Here is a 10,670-nt window from a genome sequence, read left to right on the forward strand (position 1 = left end):
GTGATTTGTTGAATTCAAGCCATTTGGAGGTCTTGTAACACAGGAAATGAATGCTGTTAGGAGGTAGTTCTTGCCAGGTGATATGATCACTTTCTTTGCATCCAGACTCCTTACTTGGTAACCAAGCAGAATTTATAAGTTATACTGGGGCCACCAGCAAGTTTTCTGCTGGTCAGATGAGCCTGAATCAAGGATCTAGGTCGAGCTGTGGGTTCCTTTCTGTCCCTGTGATGGCTGATCAGTGGGACTTTCAAAAGGACTTTTTGGTGGTTGTGCTTTGGTTTCATTTGAAGCATGTACTTGTAAAGCTGGGTTGAGTTCTTCCTCTCCTCAGAACTGTCTTTCCTTGGAGACTATGATCTGGTTTTATAATGTGCATCCTCTGCTGAAAGGTGCTTGGGAACATCAAGGTATCTGACATCTGTTCTGGAGGGACCGCTAGCTGAATGCATTGACAGCTCTGTCCTTGGTGTGCTTTTTTTGTCATAAAACTGGGGTGAAATTCCACATGTAGTTTGAGATTTTCATCCATTGCTCAAGTGTACAGATACCAGATATGGGAAGGGCTGTGGTTTGTTTGAGTGCTAATTGACTGGGAAACTATAGGCAGTGAGTCTTGCTGTACAGGGTGGCTTGTGCCCTCGGGTTTGTGGGATGATGAGATACCAGGTGAGCAGCAGTGGTATCTGGATTGTGGGAGTATCCTGTTAAAAACAGGAGGGTCCTGTTTAATCCACTCTTCCTGGACCAGGAAAAGAGCAGGAATAGCTCTACGGGGTACCTATAGGTTCATTTAGTCTGCCCTCTCTAGGGCATGAGGCTGTACAAATAATTGGGAAAGGAAGCATTTCTGCCTGGCAAATGGGAAACCAGTGAAGACACTTACTGCATGGTGCTTTGTGCTATACTGTGACAGACCAGGTGGGCAGTTGGTCTCATCTGTCTGTGTTTCCATAATATTTCCAGTATGCTGTGTAGGAAGCCAGGAAACAGCTGGAGAAGATAAAGGCTATTGCAAAAATCAGAGGGTAGGTTGAAGAGGTGGGACAGGGGTCAGTCCTGGGAGGAGAGATGCTGAGGACTCATGAGATGAGACCTAGCAAGTGTGGCTTAGCTAAGCAGACTGGAAGCTGAGAATGGATGTTTCTTCCATGTACTAATAAAGGAGGAGAGTAAATACTGGCAAGCTTACAGCTATTTAAGCTAAAGGTTAATGTTAGTACAAGAACAGAAGGGTATAAGCTGGTTGTGAACGAACCCAGGCTAGAAATCAGAAAATGATATTTCTAATTGTTAGTGAACATCTTCCAAATGGGTTTCTTTGCCCTTTCTGTTCCTAATTAATCTAAAAATGGGTCTGTTTATGAAAGCAATTACATGACAGTCGCTTGTGGGAGCAAAGAATAGGACTTCAACACCCAGGAAGCCTCTAAGTAGGCTGTGAGAAATGTCTGTGGAACCACAGCCTTAGTAACTCTTTTTCATAGTGTGGCCTCCCCATGTTCACCCTGCCCACCTTGCCTGCTTTTGCAGCTTGTCTGTGCCACATTACAGGACCCCTTGGGAATCAGAGTACAATCAGAGGTGTATAGGAGAGAGATAATCACTACTTTGATGCTGCCACTGAAGCAGAATGGTGAAAATCATGTTGCAGCCCCTCTTGGGGGGTGGCTTTACCATGCACTTGCATAGTAGATGCTCAGGATGCTGAACTGTGTGAGGGGTTTGTTGGGGCACTGTGGTTATTGGTGACTCATGCCTGGTAAGGAATCTCAGATATCATAGATGCAATTTTGCTTTCTGACAAGTGTTCAAGTGGTAACAATTTCAGAAAATATGGTTTAGCTTGTAAACAGGTTTGTTCTTAAATGAGATACTCAAAATTCCCCGTGGCATTTCAAGTTGCTTAGATAGACAGTAAATTCCACTGAAACTATACTCATCGAAACTTTGTTTGGATGTTGGGTTTTTTGTTTGATTGGGGTTTTTTATTTGTTTTTTTCAATAAAAAAACCTGAAAAATTCTTTTCTAGGAGAACTTGAAAAGAGAATATCAAGACAAAATCAATGATGTGTATTAGAAAGGAGACAACAGAGATATCCAGCTAGAAGGGAATTTAGATTTAGCCTTGAATTGATTTATCTATTTAGCCTTACTTTGGCCAGTGCTTTAAGTTGTGACTTAAATAATTTAGGGGTTTTATATAGGAAATACAAGTATTTGTATAGGAATGTAGGAAATACAAAGGGAGATTGCTCTATGTAAAATACCAGTTTATTTTAACCAAGTCTCCACCTGTTTTTTATTTTTGTTAATGAGTCAGTATTCACCTTGTATTTTAAGATAACGCACAATTATGACAAACTGTTTTTAAGAAATTGAGAGTGCTAAATTTTATTGCATTTTTTTTCCTGTTTTTATTCAGTGTATCATGTTAGTGCAGTAGACTGAAATGGATGCAAGTATTTTTTTGCTATTTCATGTAACAGGTACTTGAAGGATCCGGTTTTGTCTACACAAACATCTATAGACTGTCTGGTGTATTCACTCGGAATTATGTTATGCCTAATTTAAGGGAATTAATTTACAGCAAGTACAACTCTGCCTCATACCTGTGTGACATGGATACATGTTACTCATTCTAATTAGTAAGTCACTCTATTTTTAGCTCCCAATAGTAATAGCTAGTTAATATACAACTGTACAGCTGGTAGAATCACCTCTTTTTCATCCCATCTTTACATCCACTTCTCCCCAGTTTGGGTGGAGCTGGAGTGGCTTCTGTGACCTGAGGAGAGGCAGCAGCTGCTGGGATGACCCCCTGCAATCTCTGCTTAATATTTGGGTGTGTTTGGTCACTCTGTGCTTGTCCATCACATCACAGACTTTGCAAAAGGGCTAATTGACCTCTCAGTCACTTGAGTTAGGTCAGCTGTCTAATCAAACTCTGGTTTTTAGTGCAATTTTCATCCCCTTGCAGAGGCTTTCTAAATCCAGTCGTAGTAATTTTTGTCATTAAATTAACGACCTGTCCCCCCTGATCAGTGGAGCAGCCTGAGTCAGTGTCTAGACCCAGTTAATTCAGGCCCATTTGTCAACTGCCTTTACTGAAGGTGTGAAAGCTGTGTCTGGGCTTATTAATATAAGTGAGATTGCTGAAGTCAGAGTCTTTGTCTACAAGTGTAGCTGTTGCCTCTTTTGTTTGTTCAGTGCCTACAATAATAGCATCCTCAAAGACTGTCAGAGGCTTATACGTGTTTCATAACAAGTATTTATGGGGTATTTTTATTCATTAATTGACTGCTGCCTTCTGCAGGGAACATAAATGTAGAAAGTTGTGTCCATGTACAGAGAAAAACATATTTTTTCAGCCAGCAATCAGAAGGACAGAGGAAGGATAGTAAAAAAGATCATTTCCCTGCTTGTAGAAAGTTGGTGCATCTGTAGCAAACAAAGAAGCAGGCACCAGGAGAGGAAGCAATCTGTCAGCAGAAGTAGCTGGGCATCAGGCCATATGGTTATTTGTTGTTATTCTTCTGCCACACCATTACATGCTGCTGGACAAAATAGTGGAGGTTTTTGAAAAGGGTTTTTGCAGTGCCTCTCTCTGGGATCCATGAATTGATTTCTAGTTCTCTGATTTAAGATTTTGGAAGTGATCCATCAGAGCACGAAGCAAAGTAGCTGGAAGCTCCAAAATGAAAGTACCAAGGAAAGCTTTTGTTATCTTCAGATGGCCGTTTGAACACAGAGGGTCTTGGCCTTATTCTGCCCTCATTCTTGGCTTGTAATGGAAGCTTTTTCACTTCACAGATATGCTATGAAAACACCAATTAATGTGTGAATTACTTGAGTAATACAGTGAGGAGTGCAAAGAACTAGACTTAGCCCACTGCATGTTAAGGTGATATAACTGCATGCAATGATGGGGCCTGGATATGATAAAGTAATGCATGTGGTTCTGCTTCAAAATAACATGAAGGAAACAATATTAAATACTTTATTTTTCAGTGAATAGTAGGACACCCTCTCCTTTTGCTGAGAAAGGGGCTTACCTCCAACTGGAGAAGGAATTGTCTTTAAGTTCATAGTTGATGCTACCTTTTAAGATTAAGTCACTGAATTCCTGAAGCCAAATCCCTTTCTGTTGGACTTCCCTTCAGCAGAATGCACAGTTTTGTCAGAAACCATTTCCCTGTTCTCACTGTCAAGGCCAAGTACAAAAGTGCTCTCTTTGTGTCTGAACTAAGCCATTATGTTGTGGAAATCTGTGTTGCCATGCAGACCATCCATGAGGGGTAATGCACCTTCATATTTTGTTCCTAGAGAAGAAAACCACAAGGGATGGTGTTTCTCAGCTAGCACCAGGGTGCCTCATAGCATACGAAGATTCCATTCAAAGTTGAAGCACAGTGGTATTTAGGCACATAGGTGCCTTACACAAGGTCTGTGTGTACTGTGTGGTTTCCTAAATGCTACAGATTCTGGAATGACACAGGTAGAGGAGCAATAAAACCTGGGATGTATCTGAAGAGGTTAACTAGACCATCTATGTTCATTAATAGCATTGCCAAAAAATCCATGTACTCCCTCTTCCTAAAACATTCTGGGATAGAGATTTTGTACCTTTCTTAGACAGTTCATGCTCACTTATGTTTAGGAGCTTTTCCAGATACCTAACAGCTTTCCACTGCTGCAACTTAAACCACTATTTCTTTATCTTTGTTTACAATAGAAATGCTAGATAGTTTACTTCCTTTCTGTTTGCCTCAACGAGTTAATGTTTGAATGCTGTCATATCTGTCTGAGGTCTACATTTCACAGCATGTGCAATTTTTCCTTCCCAGATTTCTTGATCAAAAAAGCAATTACAGCTTTAACCGAGAGTATAATTTCAGGGTTTTCCACCTCTAGCTCATACATTTATGCAGATGCCTTTGCATTTTAGTGATGTTGATTATTTAATTAGATGTGCAATTAAGACATTGATTGTAATTTTCCAATTTCATGAATTATCACCTCCTTACGTTTTGGATGCCATTGGTAGGGAGAGAGATGTAATTTGAAGGAGAAAGCAGCAGAGGGAGAGTTTTCTCTGCAATAAATGCTTCCTCACTGCCTGTTGACCCACGATAGTCAAGCTAACTCTAATTTAAAAGCCAGTATAATAGTTGTTTCTGGAATGAGGGTGCCCAGCTGGTAAAATTGTTGAGCCATCTGAGTTGCAGAGGGAAGTGTAGATTTGCTTAAAATCTACATTTTTAACTTTTCAGTTAAAAATGGAGAATGTCAGTTCAGCAAGAGAAGGGCTTTCACACTTTCAGATGGGTAGCCAAAACCCAGGACGAGAGTCCTGGAGGCATTTGTTTTTTTCCAGAAGCACATTTAAGGTAGGTTTTGTGTCTGTAATTGTTGGGGCACAAGGTGACAACATGCTACTGCAGACTCTCTCACCTGAGGCAGCTTTGCTTTCACTGGTGTCTGGGAGAGTGGGATTTTCAGGATGAGAAATGAAACAGCCTCTTCTGTGAAGTGTTGGTTACAGAGCTGATAGTATTTGGGTTTGCATCCCAGAAGTCAAGAGTGAAAATATCCCTGTGAAAACAAGAGTGGACAAGCAGGCTTAGCCTGTGTGGTTAAAGGGCTTCCTCACATCTCTTAGGAAAAGTTTTGTCATTGTGAGTAGCACTGATGACTACAAACAAACCAAGTGGAGGATAATTGTAGTCTGAGCTTTTTCTAACCTTATGACCAGCACTTCCTGAAGGATTTGGCACCTTAAAAATTCCCATGTCAGACTAGAACTGTTCTGTCACCAGGAGGAGTTTTTGGCTGGTGTGGCAGCAGCAGCTTTGTAGGAAGGGAGATGGGAGGACTCAATGCAGGCAGCTGTAAAGCGTCTGATGAATCTCTGACTAATAGAGTTTCTCTTAAACTATGAAGTGTAAAGATGACTCTGCAAAAACATGTGTTAGGTTAACTTTTTTTTTTTTTTTTAATTACCCTTATAAAGATCCCACTCCTTGAATCTTACTAAAGTCTTGCCTTTGAAAATATCTTTTATTCTTAGCCTGTGTGAAAGTCTCTCCATCTATTAGTTCAGAAGTGTTCTTGTCTCAGAGCTCAGAAGACAACCTTACAGTCAGATAATGTTAATACATGGAGCATAAACATCTCCTGTATGAAGACAAGTCAGACAGTAGTTTCATCTCACCTATTCACATCAATTTGGCTTGTGTTGCCTGTCTTTGAACAATCCCAATACCTCCAAACTTTAGCACCTTTTTGGACATGGCAGTGCTATTCTTGTTGTCTTTCTATAAATCAAAGCATTCAACTTTTTCTCTTTTGGGAGGAAAAAAACCCTTTTATCAGGAGAGAAAACTTTCAGGCAAGATTGTCTCTTTTCTTTTATTCAAATGTTACAAGGCCAGTGTCTGGCCATTATCAGTTTCTAAGGTGTTTGGGGTGCTGTAGGAGGTACCTGTGTCTTTGTTCCCTCCCAGGCCTGCCAGTTTACCTTTGCACCTTACCTTACCCTTTTTACCCTAAGGGTAAAAGAAGGAATCAGTGCTTTGGATGACACCTTGCTTAGAGAAACTTATTCTTTCATCTGAAAGCAGTGTCTTAAGCATATGTTTTATATCTGTGTTCTGGAACGATTGTAATGGTGGAAACGGTGTTGTATGGGTTTTTTTTAATGCCTTAAAATATACATTTCCATCTCTTCCATGTATCTGTCTCAGCACCACTGCTGACTTAGGCTGTGGTGATGCACAACTCCTCAAAGCCTGATGTTCACTGAGGGCTGCTGCCAAACACCAGGTGGTCTCTGCTTTTCCATTAGCACTTTGGTCCTTATACTGCTGATTGAGTTAATCTTCTTGTGCCTTTGAAGAAGATAATAAATAGCATTTTTTCACTGCTGAATCAACTGGTAAACTTTAAACTGTGTATTTGAACTTAGAAGGTCTCCAAAACCCAGATTACCTTACTGAGAACTTGGTCTTTAGGGACATGCAGCAGTCAGTTTCATTTGGGACAGATGGTTCTTATTTTTCTTTCAGTAAAACAAATAAAGTAATATGCTTAGAGAGCTCTTGGGTCAGAGATGTCCTAGGCTTTGAAATGATTTAAACCTGAATGCAAGTCAGACAGAATTTATCTGTTCCATTGACTTTTCTCTCTAACTTTTCCCCACCCTTCTTCTTTGTTTAATCTCTCTGTGTTACATTGTTACCTCTAATTTACTTAGCCCTCCAGTTTTGTGCTTCCTCAAGAGGCAGGATGCTGGAAGTGTCTTGATGTGTATTTCCTTAGGGAGAAAGGGTGTGAGTGTGGAAGATGGAGGAGCAGGACCTGTGCTCAAAGTGCACTCATTCTCCTTTGGTTAATCCACTTGTGCCCATGAAGGAATTGCTTACTTTTACAATTTTATCAGTAATTCAGTTCTTTACAGGAAGCTGGAATGAAATAGATAATGAGGATTAAGAAAGAAGAAAGAGTAATGTATACCTCACAGACATCAAAGCATTTGGCCTATATAGCTGAGCCTGGCTTTATCAGTTTTAATAATTCCCTGCTGGCTCAACCTAAAATTAAAATCTTTTGGTGAATTAAAAAATCACAGTAAGAAGTATTTAAAATTTTAAGTGGAAGTTTATTTCTCCAGTAGAAGGCAAATAACTCAGTCCTCTGAGCCTTAAGGTAAAGCACACTCTTTTTCACAGGATTTTTTACAGGCAAGTCGTGCCTATTTTTCCCAACTCCAAATTATTTTTGTTATTTCAATAAAAAAACCCATCACTCAGAGGCAGAGCTTCTCTCAACCTCCTGTGCATTAAGGGTTTTTAAATGTTTGAAAGGTGCAGTGTCCCTCACTTCTGAGGGCAGCTGTGTTTTGTATTTTTGTATCCACATTTTCCTCTAGAGCTCCTTGTGAGCTGTCATGTGGGCCATGACATTTTCCAGCACTTCATTGCTCATGACCTTTTTTTTCTTCTTTCCCTATGGTTTTTTTTTGTGCTCTTGTTCTTATAAGGCAGCCATGGGAGTACTGAGATTTTATCTGACAGTGGCTGGAAAGCTACACAGGCTCTTTGGGTCTCAAGAGCTGTGGCTGGTGGATTGTGTTTGGCCCCAGTGCATTTTTTTACTTGCATGTGCTAATGTCTGATATTGATGGCTGCAGGGATGGGCAAATACGAGGAAGAAGTGTGAAGAGCAGAGGCAGTGATGGCATGATTACATTGGCTCCAGTTACAGTAGATATCTGTAAAAAATAAAGCATGTAAAAAGGCTGGGAGGCTGTCTTATAGATGCTCCAGGTGTTATGGAGAGTTAATGTGAACAAGAGGGTGTTGTCTGACAGATGCTTAATATTTTTTAAAACTATTTCTGTGGAAGAGACCCCTGGCAAGAGCTTTTTTTTGTCCTATTCATATGCAGAGCTTTGAAGACACTGAGTGTTGCACAAATCCTGTGTTGCACTTTTATTTTCTCAGTTGGGCAGTCTTAATCCTTATGTGGATGAATTTGTTACGGAGCTTTGGCTCTGAGCTCAAGTGCTTTAATTGGTGTATTTAGTAGCAATCATTTATATTGCAGTGGAACATGGTGACTTGGGTAGGAGTCCTGTTCTCCTGGCAAGGTGCAAACATAAGAGACACGTGGGGTCAGGCCCTTAGAATTATTTAAAGCTTCTGAATATCCAACATATGGTGCCCGCCTCTTCAGAAAGGGAAAGAGCAAAAAGAGGGAGGGTGTAGAGGCCTGAAATTAGTAAATTGTCTCAAATCATCTGCCCTGACAAACTGGACATTGTGCTTGGGTGGGGTTCTCTACTTGCAAGGGGAGCCCCTGACCACGTATCCACCCTGATCATCAGGACACTGTCCCTACCCAATATGGAATTGTGGCCAGGAGCCATGGCCCTGTGGAGGTGAGGTCCCTTCTTCTGGAGGTGCTGGGTAAGGCCACTGAAGAACATGCACACACAGAAATAAGGGTTATTGCTTGGTCAACCTGGCTGTAGGGACCAAGTGGCCACCTGGACCTCCATGCCCCTCTGATTCATTTCTGGAACACTTTAAAACTCAACACTGACTCTGTGCAAGATATGACACTGACCCCACCCTGCCCAAAGGTGGGGTCAGGTAGCATAAAAGATACAGACTGGGGGTATTTTGGGCGTGCCTGCCATCCAAGGACAACAACATCATGCATGCCAAGATCATCACTGGGTTGTGATATCTTTTCTATCCCTTTTCTTCATCTCTCTCTCTTTTTGTCTCCCTTTGTTTCTAACCTTTTTCTTGGCACATCAGGATAACATGACTTCTAACTTTGCTAGGTTACTGTAACCTTGAGTAAGTTTTGTTATTTGTAGCCCATACCTTTGAGAGGAACATTTTGCTAAGTTCTGCTAGTTGTAATTCCTTGCTTTGAGAGTGCAGTGTGGTATGTTTTTTTACAAGCTTCATAACCTTATTTAAGTTTTAAGTAAAGTCATGTTTTGTATATGCCTCGAGTAATGGTCTTTACTCTTAGAGAACTGCACAGAGAATTCAGGAGGTTAATATAAATGGAGGGGTTGTTAAAAGTGTTTAACCAAGAGAGGGCTGACCCCACCTCTGGGGAACTCCAGCCATACCCAGCTGGTGGGACATGAGAAGGAGTTTTCTGGAAATTGTAGGACAGGAGTGACCAGAGAGGAATGGCAGCCTTGCAGGGGGTCTGGAAGGAGGTTGGTGGCCTGGCTGCTGTGCCTGGCTGCAAGGGGCAGTGCTGTGTCTGCACATGGAAATATCAGAGAGGTACTGTTCACCAGTGGTGCTGCTGAGACAAAGTATTATGAGTCATGGCAATAGTCCACCTTTATGCCAAACTTCTGTTTATGTCCATTAAACAAATGAGATGGCTGTGACACCTGCATGGGTGTTGCCAGCTGATGCTTCAGAAAGGTGGTGGGATGGAGCTGTGGGACCAAAATGTGGAAAGTGCTGGGGGATATCCCATGCAGCAAGGGCAGGGCTGGGAGCACAGTGATGATAGTGGAGAAAGTGGTGAAGATATTTGGTACTGGTGTAGGTAAGAGACTGGGGGGGGGAGGGAAGGGTGGGGAAGTATCATTCACAGCAAGGCTGGCTCACAAGGAGGTAGGAGGTATTTGAACAGATGGGAGGACTGTGGCATTTCCACATCTAAGTCATATAGGCCTTTTCAAAATCCCACCTCATGCTGTGGAAGGACTGTTTTGAAAGATGCAGTGAGTTGTCCTTGAGCAAACCTAGGAAATGTGTACAGCTCCCATACAGTGCCTTTGGTGCTAAAGGCAGAGAAACAGCATTTGGAAAGGAGGTGGGTGCTTGTGTTGGGTGCATGAAGAAGGGAGACAGGATGAAGGGAGCATTTGTAAAAAGGAGGATGTGAATGTGTACCAGCTGGCCAGGAAGGTTTACTTAGCAGCAGTGTGTTGGATGCCCCTGAGGCAGCTTGTGGGGCAAATAAATTTAAGTGCCTTAAATTCAGGCACTTCTTGCAGGATGAGTGCCTGCTGCTGCTCACTCCCAGGAGAGAAGTGCTGGTACAACGTGAGTGGGTCTGATTCTGTGCACAACACTTCTGCAGTCATTCTTTTATGTAACAATGTGACTTTTATTTTGGGGAA

General features: G+C 41.7%; 1 protein-coding gene across 15 annotated transcripts in view; it reads left to right on the forward strand.

Moving 5' to 3' along the window:
• LOC139789463 (protein unc-13 homolog B) overlaps positions 1–10,670 on the forward strand; it is a 213,666-nt gene that overhangs the window by 93,258 nt on the left and 109,738 nt on the right. The window lies entirely within an intron of this gene.

Source organism: Heliangelus exortis, chromosome Z, assembly GCF_036169615.1.
Source record: "Heliangelus exortis chromosome Z, bHelExo1.hap1, whole genome shotgun sequence".
Classification (NCBI taxonomy): Eukaryota; Metazoa; Chordata; class Aves; order Apodiformes; family Trochilidae; genus Heliangelus; species Heliangelus exortis.